Source organism: Hyla sarda, chromosome 3, assembly GCF_029499605.1.
Source record: "Hyla sarda isolate aHylSar1 chromosome 3, aHylSar1.hap1, whole genome shotgun sequence".
Lineage (NCBI taxonomy): Eukaryota > Metazoa > Chordata > Amphibia > Anura > Hylidae > Hyla > Hyla sarda.
Genome location: NC_079191.1, coordinates 413,752,514 through 413,768,264, shown reverse-complemented (window position 1 = coordinate 413,768,264; position 15,751 = coordinate 413,752,514). Strand labels below are relative to the sequence as shown.

The 15,751-nt window shown below is 44.1% G+C and overlaps 1 long non-coding RNA gene across 1 annotated transcript in view; it reads left to right on the top strand.

The window, feature by feature from the left end:
* LOC130363000 (uncharacterized) overlaps nucleotides 1–12,275 on the top strand; it is a 101,031-nt gene extending 88,756 nt beyond the window's left edge. Inside the window, exon 3 of the long non-coding RNA XR_008891676.1 lies at nucleotides 11,933–12,275. This is a non-coding gene — a long non-coding RNA (uncharacterized LOC130363000). The remainder of the gene's footprint in view (nucleotides 1–11,932) is intronic.
* Nucleotides 12,276–15,751: the final 3,476 nt, after the last annotated feature.

Here is a 15,751-nt window from a genome sequence, read left to right as displayed (position 1 = left end):
GATAACGGTAGCTTTACTGAGGGTAGACAAATGGTAAAGTCTATACAGTTCAGCCAGGGCCCACCGAGGTGTCCAGTGACTCTGAGACCTTAAGGGCTTGCTGGGACTTGTGGTAGATGGGGTCAATTTAATGCAGGCCACGTTGACTTGACAAATGGTGACTGTGACTGACTTGACTTGACTGATAATACTGAGACTGTGGCTTACTTGTAGCTGCTTGTGGCTTCCTCCTGGATGGTACCTCTGACTTTAGGTGGCAGCAACCCAAAGAGATCAGCATCCCAGTCGTCTGATGGGAAGTAGGCAAACGGAATCTGGGTTGGATTCTTCGGACAGGTCACCACAGCCGCCCACTTTCCTCTCAAGCTCTGTACAGGAGTATACTCCACGATCTCCCCACTCTCTAGAGCATGCAGTGGTGGTGGGGGGGGGGGGGGGGAGATAGTCTCTCTGCACTGCCCGACGATTGACTAAGATGGTCCCACTATGACGACAGTCCATGAGGGTGCCAAACCCCCGCACTTTGTCACATTTAATGACCGTGGCTCTGTGACGTTCCAGGGGTTGCTCTCCCTCTCGGGGATGTTCTAGTTTCCTAATGTACAGGGCCTCCAATGCTTCTGTGATTGTGCCCTGCTGCTGTGCTTGTCGCACCTCATATGAGAGCAGCTTCGGCCCATACCATTCCCTGTGCCCTCAGCTATTCTACAATCTCGGCCACCTGAGCTTCTCTTCTGGCTGTCTCGGACTGGGCCAGTGGGACTGGGGGATGGGACTTCCCTGGCAAGGGAAGAAGGTGCTCCCTCATATATTGTATTAGTCCAGGCTCATCGCCAACCAACCACTTTGGTAAAGGTGGTGACTGGGAACGTGCTGCAGACTTCTGGGCCTGGGGGGTTTGCTCTGGGCTAGGGGTAGAAGGAGGGGTAGAGAAAGCGGCCTCAGCCAGGGTACTCTCTTCTGACTCCTCGGTGTGAATTTTGGCCCAGGACCCCCAGGTCCGGTGGTGAGGGGACAGCCTCACCGGCGATGATGCACAAGAAGATGCTGGCGTTCCCTCCGCCGGGTCTGTGGCCAGTCTCTATCGTCCTCGGGCAGCGGGACTTGTGAAGATCTTCTGGGTCAGCTAACTCATGAAACATATGCGCCGTGGCTGCGGCGACCTTCCGGGCCTTCGGAGCCAACTTGGGACTCTCTGTGCGTGTGCTTGCCTTTTCTGCCATGTTGCTCCACTTGCTGACTTCCGGAAAACTTGAAAGATCCGGCAGCACTGCTCATTTTATGCAGGGCTTCGGGAAAATGTCTGCCAGCCGGAATTGCGTCAGCAGCACATCTTTAAAACCCTTGCAGGTACAGGCAATACTTGACAACATAACATAGCTTCTGATCTGATCTTGCACACGGTGGACACAGTACTTAAATGTTTCACAATAGAGGACAACAGTCTTTTTTTCACCTCCCCCTCTATTTCAAAAGCGCCTCAGGTATAGCACTTTCCACTGATAAAGTCCCGTACACTTTTCTGGCGCAAACTTTATTCGCATCGGCATGCGATTTTTTGACAATACTAGACACAGTTCAGACTGGGGGGAAGACTTGTCGCATAAGGCGCACACCCGTATCCTGTTTGTGATGCCAAAAGTTGTGGTAGAGGGTGTGATGCAAAGGGCAGATGGAATTACCCTAGGGGCAGATGGCAATAACCCCCTTGTATTCGTGACGCCAGGGTGTGGTTTAGCCTATAACCACCCGAAGGTATACCGCTAGATCCTGGGCTAGGCACGGGGGCAATAATGACTCCGACACCAAGTTACGGATAATGGTAGCTTTACTGACACAGAGGACACTGTAGGAAGACTGACTGACAGGGCAGCAAGGGTACGGGGTAACACCTCCTGTACTGGGCCACCACATGAGCGCCTGTGCCTACTGAGCACTCATGTGACCAGTGACCACGAATATTCAAATCCAGCGGGTGTGCCTGCCTCCATTCAATAAAGAAAGTAGACGGTCAGAGAGTCTGCATCGGTCTCCTGTTCACCTGCACTATAACCCGGTGTATTGGGTATAGTGTGGGTGAACGGATGACCATTTTCCTTTTTAAAGAACGGTATTACATCCCATTGTCCAGTCTGGGGACCTAAGGTCACCAACAATGTAAATTATGTGAACTTATGAATTGCCTAAAAGTATAAACAATGCAATTCATATCTCTGGGTCTGAATATTTACCCAGAATTATCTATCAAGCTCATTGATTAGGCACTAGGTGGTACTTTTTTGCAATATCATAAAATAATATGCAGGAAATATCAAAATATGCAGGTTTATTGGTTTTGATAAATAAACAATAATAAGTACATAAACACAATGATTTTATATATATATATATATATATATATATATATATATATATACACATATATGTGTAGATCACATCGAAAGATGGCTGCCGGAGGCAAAATTGAGACTCATGTCTCTATGGTTCATTTTGACCTGAACAAAACCCCTGACAACCAGTGTGACATTTTGGTTCTATGTTTGAACCTTTCTCTAATGTTTTGATTAACTAAATGATTTACGCAGCTCTGCCCCCCAACATCCCTCCCCCCCCCCCGGTTTATCAGCCCAGCCCTGCACCCCACAATCCCCACATCGGGGTACTAATCATCTGTCACCCGCGAGCGCAGCTTCTCTCCCCCCCCCCCCCCCCCCCCCGCCAAATAATTATTAGCCGCTGCGCTTTGTATTCCTGTGCCGGGCTGCAAATATAAAAAAACAAACTTTAACTTACCTTCGACCTCCGTTGCCACGTTGCTAAGGCACCGGCCTCATGGTCCCTCCGCTGTTCTTGCTGCTTCCTGGTGTTGGGACGTCACAGAGCCTTCAGCCAATCACCGGCCGCAGCGATGTCCCGCCTTGGCCGATGATAGGCTGAGCCGACTGTCATGTAAGAAGCCGGATGTAACTCCGTCCTCCGTCAGGTGAAACGGCATCCCGCCTCCTCCCTTGGGCCAATCTCCGTCAGGGGTCAGCCACAACTCCCTCCTTTGTCATTGTGGTGTCCCGGTACCGTATTGCATACCGTACCTTGTATGGTGGTCCCCTCAGAGTTACTACGTTCCGGTAAGCTTCAAAAATGTTAAGTAGGATGTATCTTATGTATAATAATGTCATCCTGTTACTAAATTCATGAACCAAGTAATCCTGTTCATGAGTTTACCCATGTATATGTTTGTACAACAAAAAAGTTAAATAAGTTTATAATGTTTATACAGCCTGATTAATGTACATTTAAAAAGTTATGCCCAGGACTGTTACAAACTAACCTTTACTTCGTCCCTCTGTCTTAGGGGACAGACGTCGAGGCCAACATATTTTAAGTAAGGGGGTTTGTGGTGTCCCGGTACCGTATTGCATACCGTGCCTTGTATGGTGGTCCCCAAAGTCAGAGTTACTATGTTACGGTAGTGTCCCCCAGGTGGGAAAGCCCTTAGTCGCCTCCTAATTTTCTAATGCTATGATGTTAATGTGTATATATTTAATAATGTGTATATTTAATATAAGGTATATTAGAGTACTTACCTTGTTAGCGTCGCAGGACCTTCGGTCATGTGACTATGCTAATTCCCCTATGGTATGTTGGAGGACCTTTGGAGGTCCTTGGGTCACATGTTACCCATAACTGTCTGTACAGGAGATTGACAGTTGTATGGACCAGTGAGCTTAAGTCTAGCCTCTGCCCATATAAAGGAGCTGTAGCCAATTATCGGTCTCTTGGGTTGCTGCTCTCGTGGATGCCGGATTAGCAGGACGGATCTGCGCAACTTTCAAAGACAAGCTAGGCCTAAAACCTGCCGGCCTCAGCCTAAACTAAACCATGAGTTAACATCTAAATCCCCGCTAAAGCTAGCGTGATTACTGGACCGAATCTAATCCCCTAAATCCAGTGGGTCACCGCAACAATTAGCTTCTTAAGCTCAATAGACTCACGAGGTCCCAACCACTTGTTAAGCTCTAATAGGCTCTGTTATATGTACTGTTCCTGTTCATTATTGCCTAAAATCTTCAGTAAAAGTTCTGACAAGTTTCTGCAAATCTCCGGTTGTGGACAATCAATTATTTTCCTATCTCCCTATCGCTCTTGGGAAAGGTGGCGGTAGGACAAGCATACAGAAAATAACCCGCAGCCTGGCATCACGAATAGAAAGGGTTAAGCAAGCACCCTTAGTAACCGCACAGCTACACTCCCATATACCCTACTCCTCTAGGCTATCACATCATCCTAAAGTCTCTCACCTGAAATTCCGTCATCCCTCAGACAAAAAACCTTCCTGCCGTGTAGCGGAGCCGAGTCAGTGTCGGCTCTCTGCTATACGGGTTCTGCTGTACATACTATTCATTGTCCGCTCTGCTATACAGACTCTGTAGCACATGTAGTGTCTGTAGTACCAGTGCAAGTTTCACAGTTTCGACTCTGCTATACGTGCTGTGCAGCGTCATCTCTGCTATGCGGCAGGAAGTTGTGTCTGAGGGAGAATCGTCTGAGGCATGACGGCATTTTGGATGACGGAGTTTCGGATGAGGGAGGATGGAGTTGTGGCTTAAGAGGACGGCGATTGGTGTGAGGGAGGAAGTGGGACGCCGTTTCACATGACGGAGGACGGAGTTGCGTCTGAGGACTGACGGCGATTGCTCCGAGGGAGGATGCGTGATGCCGTTTCACCTGACGGAGGGCGGAGTTATGTCTGATGACTGAGGATGTCCTAAAATGGACACCGAATAGTTGGATTGTGGGCCCTTTTTGTAGGTGGTTTTGTAAGTTTTTTTTTTTTGCAGAAAAGTTTCCCCTGTACACAAGTTGTGAGTGCATGTTTGTAATGCGCAAATATGGCCACACTGCTATATGGCATGAGAAGTCTCAGCGCCTGGGTACATTCAGCGCTATCTAGAACTGTCTAGAATTATTCAAAGCTGATACAATATACATAAAACTGTGACACCTGCAGGTCATATCCGATTCATATGCCGATATCTAAGGAAGGAACAATCCTCTCGAACTCAGATCAAAGGGACCTGTGTACATTCTATTAAAATTAGATGCCGGAACACATTACCACTTCAAACGTTTCGGGGGCCACTTATCTGCCTCATTACAATCTGAAAGGCCTTATTGGAACACTTGATATGAAGATGTTAGTATACAACATAAAGTCTGGTTAATGCTACAAGTTAAAGGCGTAAATCCACCTTGGCAACAATATTTATTATAGTCCAGTAGATGAAGAGGAACCAGCACAGGATGATCACTAGTGAGGTGCAAGTAATCCACCCATATGCCAAATACCGGGTTCAATCCATACTCCCCTTCCAGGAAACAGCACCATTCACCAGGTCCGGTTTAGTATCATACTTTTTATTGCATCAGAGCATACACAAATGCAACGTTTGAAACGTCGCATTTGTGTATGCTCTGATGCAATTATAAGTCTGCAACTAAACTGGACCTGGTGAATGGTGCTGTCTCCTGGAAGGGCAATATTTATTATAGAGATATAAAGATAAAGACTGCTCACCCAGATCAGGATAACCACCTGTACAGGGACCCACCGGACCCTCCTCCGGCTTCACAAGCAGCACAATTCCAACGAAGAAAAATGTCCAGCATCCAGGTGAAATCCAACAGGGTATATCTTTATTGAGAAACCTGCTTATACACGTTAAAACCCTCTGACGCGTTTCACGTTTTTGAGCTTAGTCATAGAGCGTGAAACACGTCAGAGTGTCTTAACGTGTATATGCAAGTTTCTCAATAAAGATATACCCTGTTGGATTTCACCTGGATGCTGGACATTTTTCTTCGCTGGAATATTTATTATAGCTCCAAAGCATTTAAAATGAATTAAAGGGGTATTCCAGGAATTTTTTTTTTTTAGATCAACTGACTCCAGAAAGTTAAACAGATTTGTAAATTACTTCTATTAAAAAATCTTAATCCTTCCAATAATTATCAGCTACTGAAGTTGAGTTGTGTCTGTCTGGAAACAGTGCTCTCTGCTGACATCTCTGCTTGTCTCGGGAACTGCACAGAGCAGAATAGGTTTGCTATGGGAATTTGCTTCTACTCTAGACAGCTCCCGAGACACGTGTCAGCAGAGAGCACTTAGACAGAAAAGAACAACTCAACTTCAACTTTCTGGAGCCAGTTGATATATATAAAAAAGTCTTTTTTTTCCTGTATAACCCCTTTAACTTTGCAAATAGTCTTAATTATAAATCTGTTGTTTTCTGTCTACAGCTCTTCTTCAGATTTACAAAGTGATGGAGAGATAATACGAGTAGAAGAAAATATCCCGGCGCAGACGTCTTGATGCCTTTCAATGCTTTATTAATGCATAAAGGATATACAAACAAACGCAAGATGCGTTTCGGCTTCCATGGAAGCCGAAACGCATCTTGCATTTGTTTGTATATCCTTTATGCATTCATAAAGCATTGAAAAGGCATCAAGAAGCCTGTGCTGGGATATTTTCTTCTACTGATACAGATTTACACTCTTCTTAAAGGGAATATGATTGTTGGATCAGACTACACAGGGATTGTTTGTAGTCTGTTACCATGGAGACATACAGACCTTTATGGGAGCTTAAAGGGGTACTCCACTAGAAAATATTTTTTTTTTTTTTATCAACTGGCTCCAGAAAGTTAAACAGATATGTAAATTACTTCTATTTAAAAATCTTAATCCTTCCAGTACTTATCAGCTGCTGTATGCTCCACAGGAAGTTCTTTTTCTTTTTGAATTTCTTTTCTGTCTGACCACAGTGTTCTCAACTGACACCTCTGCCCATTTAAGGAACTGTCCCGAGCAGGAGCAAATCCCCATAGCAAACCTCTCCTGCTCTGGACAGTTCCTGATATGGGCAAATTAAAAAAGAAAAGAACTTCCTGTGAAGCATAAAGCAGCTGAGAAGTACTGGAAGGATTAAGATTTTTAAAAATAAGTCATTTACAAATCTGTTGAACTTTCTAGCACCCAAAAAAATTTTTTTTGCAGCATTTCGAAGGAACCTGTTTGGTGACATCTCTATTGACCGTTACAAGGTGTGACCAAGCGGGCAAACCCGTGAAACGGCACTGTCGCTGCACAAGCTCGGCTGAGCTCTGTCTTTCCTCTCCTTGCCCGCTTCAATGTACTGCCATGAATCTTGAAATAAAACCCCACAATATTTCTACGCAGCACTGGTGAGTGCTGGTTTAATTTTTTCTATGCACAGTTACTATTGACCTTTCCAGTCCCAAACACCTATTGGTTGGCCCCTGGTGATATTTTCTTGCTTTTCCATGTAGTTTCCCAACAGTTAGAAAGCCAGAGTTTAAAGGCCATTTTCTAGAGTCTCTGGCTTTTTAGATTTGTAGGGTTTAAAGGGGTACTTCGGAGCTTAGACATCTTATCCCTTATCCAAAAGATAGGGGATAAGATGCCTGATCGCGGGGGTTCCGCCGCTGGGGACCCCCGTGATCTTGCACGCAGCACCCTGTTAAAATCAGTCCCCGGAGCGTGTTCGCTCTGGGTCTGATTACTGGCGATCACAGGGGCTGGAGCATTGTGACGTCACAGCTCCGCCCCAGTGTGACCTCATGCTCCACCCCCTCAATGCACACCCCCTCCCATAGGCTTGCACGCCCCCTCCCAGCGGCGGGACCCCCGCGATCAGGCATCTTATCCCCTATCCTTTGGATAGGGGATGTGATGTCTAAGCGCTGGAGTACCCCTTTAACTCCTACCTGACCAAACTGTGCTTTATACAATGATGGAGAATCACAAACAGGCGGGGGAGGAGAAGGTCATCGTTGCTGTGCTCACACTGTAAAAGACATTAGATAATAGGTAGCTTCACAAGGTATACCTAATAGCCAAATGGGCATCTTAGGTGCAGGATATGACGAGTGGTTAGCCGCTTATTAGGACAAAATGTAATCCGCACATGTGTATTAGTGAAGTCTGTCGACAGCCTTTTATCTAAATTGACAGTACTATAAATAGGAGCAATTTTATTGCATCATCTTATAGAGGTAAAACTCGAGCTAGACAGACACCTGTTATAGCATGTGCGATCATATTGTATTAGAACGCAAGGAGTTACTTAAAGGAGTTATGTGCCGCCTCTCCCATAGAGATACACGGAGGAGACATGTCGGGCTCTTTCCCTGCAGAGAGCCGGGGCCTAGTGCAGGAGATCGTGGGGGTCATAGTAACATAGTTCATAAGGTTGAAAAAAGACCAGAGTCCAACAAGTTCAACCTATAACCCTAATGAGTCCCTTCTGAGTTGATCCAGAGGAAGGCAAAAAACCCTCATACTAGAGGTAAAAATTCCTTCCCGACTCCAAATATGGCATCAGAATAAATCCCTGGTCCCAGCGGTTGGATCCCCCACAATCAGACACTTATCCCCTTATATTTAGGTAGGGGATAAGTTGTCATGCAGTACACCTTTAATGCAAGGGGTTCAACTCAATGCCATCAATGGGACCACCAAGGAGGACTGTATAAGAGGTTAGAAAACCCAACATAAAGTCATTCAGGACCCTAATTCTACAAAGAGTATCTCTCGCTCTGGAGAACCCAGCATTTGTGTGCATTTTATGGACAGATCCTTGGCTTGTTTTATAAAGACAACCTCTGTCCTATTAAAGCATCTAGATGTCACAGAGGGGAGGGCTGCCTCGTTTAAGACCACCATCTATAAACCAGAATTAAGAGCTCTGTAAAGTGGCACCAGGAACATCCATGCATTAGGCACTGTTCACATCCACATCATGGTTTCTGTGATCAATGTTAATGACAATGACAGTGCCGCATGATGAACACTATGGATGCATGATGGCCCCCAATGACTTACAATGGGTCATATTGGGCACCACTGTTGTCCTAGATGTCTGAACTCTGACAGAATCTGCGACAAAGGCTCCCATGCAATGGCAGGGTGGACAGGTGCAGCTTCCCTCCATAATAACAGCTGATCACCAGGGATTAGAGAAGACAGACCTGTAGGGTTTGGCTGGGTTATGGTGGACAACCACCTTTAAGGGGGTACTCTGGAAGAAGAAAAAAGTTAAGAAGAGAAAAATGTTAAACAGATTTGTAAATTACTTTTATTTAAAAATCTTAATCCTTCAAGTACTTATCAGCTGCTGTAGGCTCCAGAGGAAGTTGTGTAGTTGTTTCCGGTCTGACCACAGTGCTCTCTGCTGACACCTCTGTCCATGTCAGAAACTAGAAAGGGGAGAAAAGGCAAAAAAAAGCGAGGGCAGCGCTTCATGTAACTCCATAGTACAGACAGGTAAGGGGGAGGGGGGGAGGGTCTGTGTGATGGACTCTCACCTGGAAAAACCCTTGAGTTTATGCATATCACCCCTGTATATATGGGGTACTCAATAGGATTTCAAGCCACACGGTGTTCGACTGGTATCCAGCAATGTGAGACCAGTAAATCAGCAATATAAATAGGAAAATGTGCACAATTACCCAGGCCAAAGCAGAGTGACTTTTGGTTCCCACAGTGGTGACCTACCTTGGCCAATTATGGCTGAATATGTTGTGGCAAAGGCAGCAAGCGATGTTCAGCTGGAACCAGGCACCATTATATGGGACACAGTGGGAGAGCAAGACAGGTGAGTAATGGCAGCCTGAGCACATACAAAAATATATTGTGCCACTGGACAATCCCTTCAAGTGTTGCTCTACCTGCACATCCTCAACACAAAACTCTTGTGACTGCTCTTGTGTCCTCTGAACAGGTTTTGAAAAATCTGCCTGTCTAACACATCCAGGTTTCTCCTTTTTTGGACAAGACAGAAACAGCAGCCATGAGCTATTCCTCTGTAGTTAGCCAGGAATAGGTGGAATTACAGTCAGTACTTTGCCACTGGAGTGGGGCAAGCTCTTGTGGTGCTCAAAACAGAGGCAAAAACCCCAAAACAGAGGCAAAAACTTCTGATATACACACATCACAGGACAGTATGGGAAGTCGGGATATGAGGACGGGATATGAGGACGGGATATGAGGATGGGATATGGAATCCGGATATCAGGACAGGATATGAGGACTAGATATGAGGACGGGATGCGAGGACAAGAATTGAGAGGGGATATGAGGACTGGACATCAGGATGGGAGATGAGAATGGGATATGAGGAGGGGATATGTGGACAAGATATGAGGACGGGATAGGAGGACAGGATATGAGGACTAGATATGAGGACGGGATGCGAGGACAAGAATTGAGAGGGGATATGAGGACGGGACATCAGGATGGGAGATGAGAATGGGATATGAGGAGGGGATATGGGGACAAGATATAAGAGGGGATATGAGGACAAGATATGAGAACGGGATAGGAGGAGGGGATATGAGGAGGGCAACACAGGGTACTCTGCTAGTTCAGAATATTTCATAGTTCATGACCTATAAGGTCCCATAGATGCCAGATAAAAGACATTTGACTGTTGTACTATCAGTTACAAAACGGGATATACAATTTTTGCTGGTATTTTTTCCCCATATCCATATTTATCTTTTTATTCCAACCATTGACTTATTGTTTTCATCTGGATAATGGCTGTATTGCACGGTCTGTCGATAAACTGTGGACCTGGCAGGGAGCCGGTTGAGTTAATGCACTGACTGCTGAGGACAAATGATCTAATGCATTTGTGGATAATAAGAAGGATTTAATAAGGTTGTAGCTTTTACTATTTAATCTTCCCATCTAACATTGTCTATTACAGTACACAGGGCTGGGGCTGAGGCTGGGGGGGGGAGGAGGGGAGGGGTGCAGAGGCGGCACCACCATACAATGCCCACATTATATACCCCCATCTCGCTTCTTTTCGGGGGGGGGGGGGGGGGGGTAGTGTGTTTCCTTGTGGAGAATGCCAAACAGGAAATCTGATAAGCAAGACAATGCTCCTTGGGTAAATATATGCAAATTAGCCTTGCTAGAATAAAGAAAGACGGCTCTCTAGTGCCATCTATTGGAGGTAGCTATCTAGTAAGTCAATGTTGGACCAATAAAAGAGCCTCGAAACATGACCAGGGATTATAAGCCACACCAGAATCTCTTCCAAAAAGAAAAGGCACCCACTTGCAGACAGCTGTTTTTGGGGTTCATGCCCCTCACCAGAAATACACATATAAAAAAATAGAATTGGTCTATATACTCAAACAATCGTCCCAACACAGGCACTCCTCCACACAGAATATGGATCCATGCTGTACCACAATGTATATTGAAATTGTAATGCAACCATACTGTGCTGAAATAACACCTACATAAAACGTCCTGTATAATTAGTGCCATACAGTGCCCAAATAGCAGGGCCTAAATAAGAGCACAGTTGGCACCATGATGCTTATGATGATCTACCAGAAACCAGGGGTAGATTGATCCCATGTTGGTGGGGCCCGGTTGCGTGACGCCCATTAATCATCTCCTTATAGCATATCTAGTTCATATACCATAAAGGCTTTTATACTAAACAAAAAAAGTATAAAAGATTATTGCCTGAACCTCAGACGGTTGTAACATCCCAACCACCTGTCTATGGTAGAAGTGCCCCCAGCCCCCCGGGAGTGGTATTCATTCACTGGGAGTGATGTGTATTAACATTAATAAGAGCTAGAGGCTGAGATATCCCTAAGGACACAAGAACAAAACAAGTCCCTAGATTTTTCCATCTCCCGCGTTGTCAGGTGCTGCTCCAACTTGTCCAGACTGATCTCTCACCAGCAATTACCGGCAACTCCGAAACATTACCAGATTTTATGGCAAGTGATATAAACTCTATAATGACTATAATATGTTTCTGCTGCGGGTGTGAAATAAGAATCTCCTGTTGAATAAACACTAAGCGTTAGTCTTTTATTAGGAACCAAAGTCTAAATGGGCCCCAACTGGTAACCGCAGTCACGTGAGGGGTCCTTCATATGGACAACACATCGTCATGCATGGGAATGCACAGAGGACCAGTGAGGAGGGTATGACCAGGGTAAGTATATTAAAAAGTTTGTTATATTTACATTTTATGGTAATAGGCACTTCAAAGTGTAACTCCAATGATGTTGCGACGGGAAGATACTGGTTTAAAACTGCCGGCAGCTCCGTAGCGATCTCCAGATTTGCTTGAAGTCATATGCAAGTCTATGGAACTTCTGGAAAATCTGTAGACCGTTCTCTTTATCCTCCTGCCACAACATCATTGGAGTTGTGCTTTAAAGAGTACCTGTCATATCCAACAACAAAAAACAAAACAAAATGTTATATATTACTCAGAACCCAATCCTGATCATGCATATATAATTTTTTATGTGTTTAGCAACTATATTTCACTCACAAATACCTTCTTTCTGTTGCGCAATTGGTTTGTCATTCTGTGCTTTGGAGTTGGTGTGTCTCTTTCTCTGCATTATTCTTTCTCCCTGAGTCTGCTGTGCTGTGCTGGGTCTCTTCATCCAATCACTGCAGGCTGCTCTGTAACCTGCTCCTTTCTGTTTTGATGCTGCAGTCTGATAGGACAGGAGTGAGCACAGAGGAGTGCTAGTCCCACCCTCACTTGCTCAACTTTGTCCCTGCCTGTGTTTCAGCTTGGACAAAGATGATGCTGCAGCCAGACAGGATTATGTTCTCGATGGTATGGGGATCCCTAGTGGTCTTTTCTATAAGGGCCCCATGTATGGAGCGACCTCCCTCCATGCATCTTTATGGGGGAACCAGAGATAAAGCTTTGTGACGTGGTCGACAGTAATCCATGCATGGAGTGGAGGTCATGCAGTGAATGAGGAGAGTTTAGCGGGGGTCCTAGCAGTCAGATACTCTGCGATCAGACACTTATGCCCTATGTCCCGTGGATAGGGGACAAGACCTTATGTACCAGAGTTCTCCTTTAATAACAAAACGGTCTTGGTCCTGAAAAGGGTTAAAGGGGTACTACACTGGCCGGCGTTCGGAACATTTAGTGTGCGCTGTGTGTGTGTCGACCACTCCCCCCCCCGCCCCATCAGGCCACACCCCTTCAATGCAAGTCAATGGGGGGGGGGGGGGGGGGTGTTCCGAATGCTGACCAGTGGAGTACCCCTTTAAGTAAATGTAACAATTAAAGACCTATGTGTGCAATTGCAGACCCAGCCCAGCTCTATCTGGGAATACAAAGCAGACTCTTTCGGTGCCTTTAGTCCTCTACTTTCTTATTCATTGTCAAGTATTTTTTTCAATTTGTATATGTGAATAAAATATTTTGCAATTCTTTTGTTTTTCATCTTTCCAGCAGCGTAACATTAAACCATGATAAAAGACGTGTGAACATGTGAATTATCCTTGGACTGTATCGGAGGAATTACTTCAGAGGAATATAAGAAAGAAGCTCCCACTACACTGCTCAAAAAAAATAAAGGGAACACTTAAACAACACAATATAACTCCAAGTCAATGACACTTCTGTGAAATCACACTGTCCACTCAGGAAGCAACACTGATTGACAATCAATTTCACATGCTGTTGTGCAAATGGAACAGACAACAGGTGGAAATTATAGGTAATTAGCAAGACACCCTCAATAAAGGAGTGGTTCTGCATGTGGTGACCACAGACCACTTCTCAGTTCCCATGCTATGTTTTGGTCACTTTTGAATGCTGTTGGTGCTTTCACTCTAGTGGTAGCATGAGATGGAGTCTACAACCCACACAAGTGGCTCAGGTAGTGCAGAAACAGACTCCATGAGGGTGGTATGAGGGCCTGAAGTCCACAGGTGGGGGTTGTGCTTACAGCCCAACACTGTGTAGGACGTTTTGCATTTGCTAGAGAACACCAAGATTGGCAAAGTCGCCACTGGTGCCCTGTGTTCTTCACAGATGAAAGCAGGTTCACGCTGAGCACATGTGACAGACGCTGCAGAGTCTGGAGACGCCGTGGAGAACATTTTGCTGCTTGCAACATTCTCCAGCACGACCGATTTGGCGGTGGGTCAGTAATGGTGTGGGGTGGCATTTCTTTGGGGGGCCCTCATGTGCTTGCCAGACGTAGCCTGATTGCCATTAGGTACCGAGATGAGATCCTCAGACCCCTTGTTAGACCATATGCTGGTGGGGTTGGCCCTGGGTTCCTCCTATTGCAAGACAATGCTAGACCTCATGTGGCTGGAGTGTGTCAGCAGTTCCTGCAAAAGGATGGCATTGATGCTATGGACTGGCCCTCAGACCTGAATCCGATTGAACACATCTGGGACATCATGTCTCACTACATCCACCAACAGACTGTCCAGGAGTTGGCGGATGCTTTAGTCCAGGTCTGGGAGGACATCCCTCAGGAGACCATCCACCACCTCATCGGTAGCATGCCCAGGCATTGCAGGGAGGTCATACGGGCACGTGGAGGCCACACACACTACTGAGCCTCATTGTGACTTGTTTTAAGGACATTACATGAAGTTGGATCAGCCTGTAGTGTGGTTTTCCTCTTGAATTTGAGTGTGATTCCATATCCAGACCTCCATGGGTTGATAAATATGATTTCCATAGATAATTTTTGTGTGATTTTGTTGTCAGCGCATTCAACTATGTAAAGAGGAAAGTATTCCATACGATTAGTTCACTCATTCAGATCTAGGATGTGTTATCTTAGTGTTCCCTTTATTATTTTGAGCAGTGTATATAGAGTCATGAATCAGATAGTCGGTGACAAACATGAAGAGGTTAAGCTGTCTCATTATGCGCCTCCTGTGCAGATAATCTGATCCTCTGTGTTTTTTTCACGTGAAGCTCCTGTTATACACGTTCTCTCCGAAGATAATACTCAGAGGGGGTAAATAGGCTTATATTGGTCTCCATGGTAGCCAAGAATGATAAACCGGAGTTCTGGGTCTCAGAGGTTATACTTTAGGGACACACTCGCCCTCAGAACCAGCCCTTCCCTATTTTTAGTCAGTACAAACAGTACACAAGAGCTCTGGATCCACATAATATCTTCTATAATTACTAGTAAATTCATCATACAAAACTGTGCTACATAGAGATGTGTAATATTTATACTAAATAGTACAAAAATAAGACAAAATTATAATAATAACAATAATAAAATGAAATACAATATTATAAAAGTTATAATATTAACCCAAAATAATACAAAATATAATAATATTGCCAAATAATAAAATAATACAAATTAAAATAATAGCAACAACAAAATGAAAACAATATATATAGTAATATAAAAAATATGAAATTATAATACAAAATAATACAATATATATTAATGTTGCAAAATATTACAAAACTATAATAATAATGAAACAAAACCTAATAATACAATAAAATAAAAAATTTTATACAAATTTATACAATACAATATATCATAACAGTGCAAAAGATAAAATAATGCAAAATAAAACAAAACAATAATACAATAGTAATGCAAAATAATAACAATAACATTACAAAATAATACTTTTTTATGCAAAATAAAATAGTAATAATAATAATACAAAATAGAATAATAGGAATGTAATAGTAAAAATCTAAAATAATGATAATGCTGTATTATTTATTATATTTTATATTTAATTTATTATTTAATACAAAACTGTATTAATTACTTTAAACAGTTCTGTGTTAAATTATATTCATACCAATGATAGTATATTAATAAAAAACTATGTAAAATAGGTAAAAAGAAAAAAGGTGGCGCTCAAATCC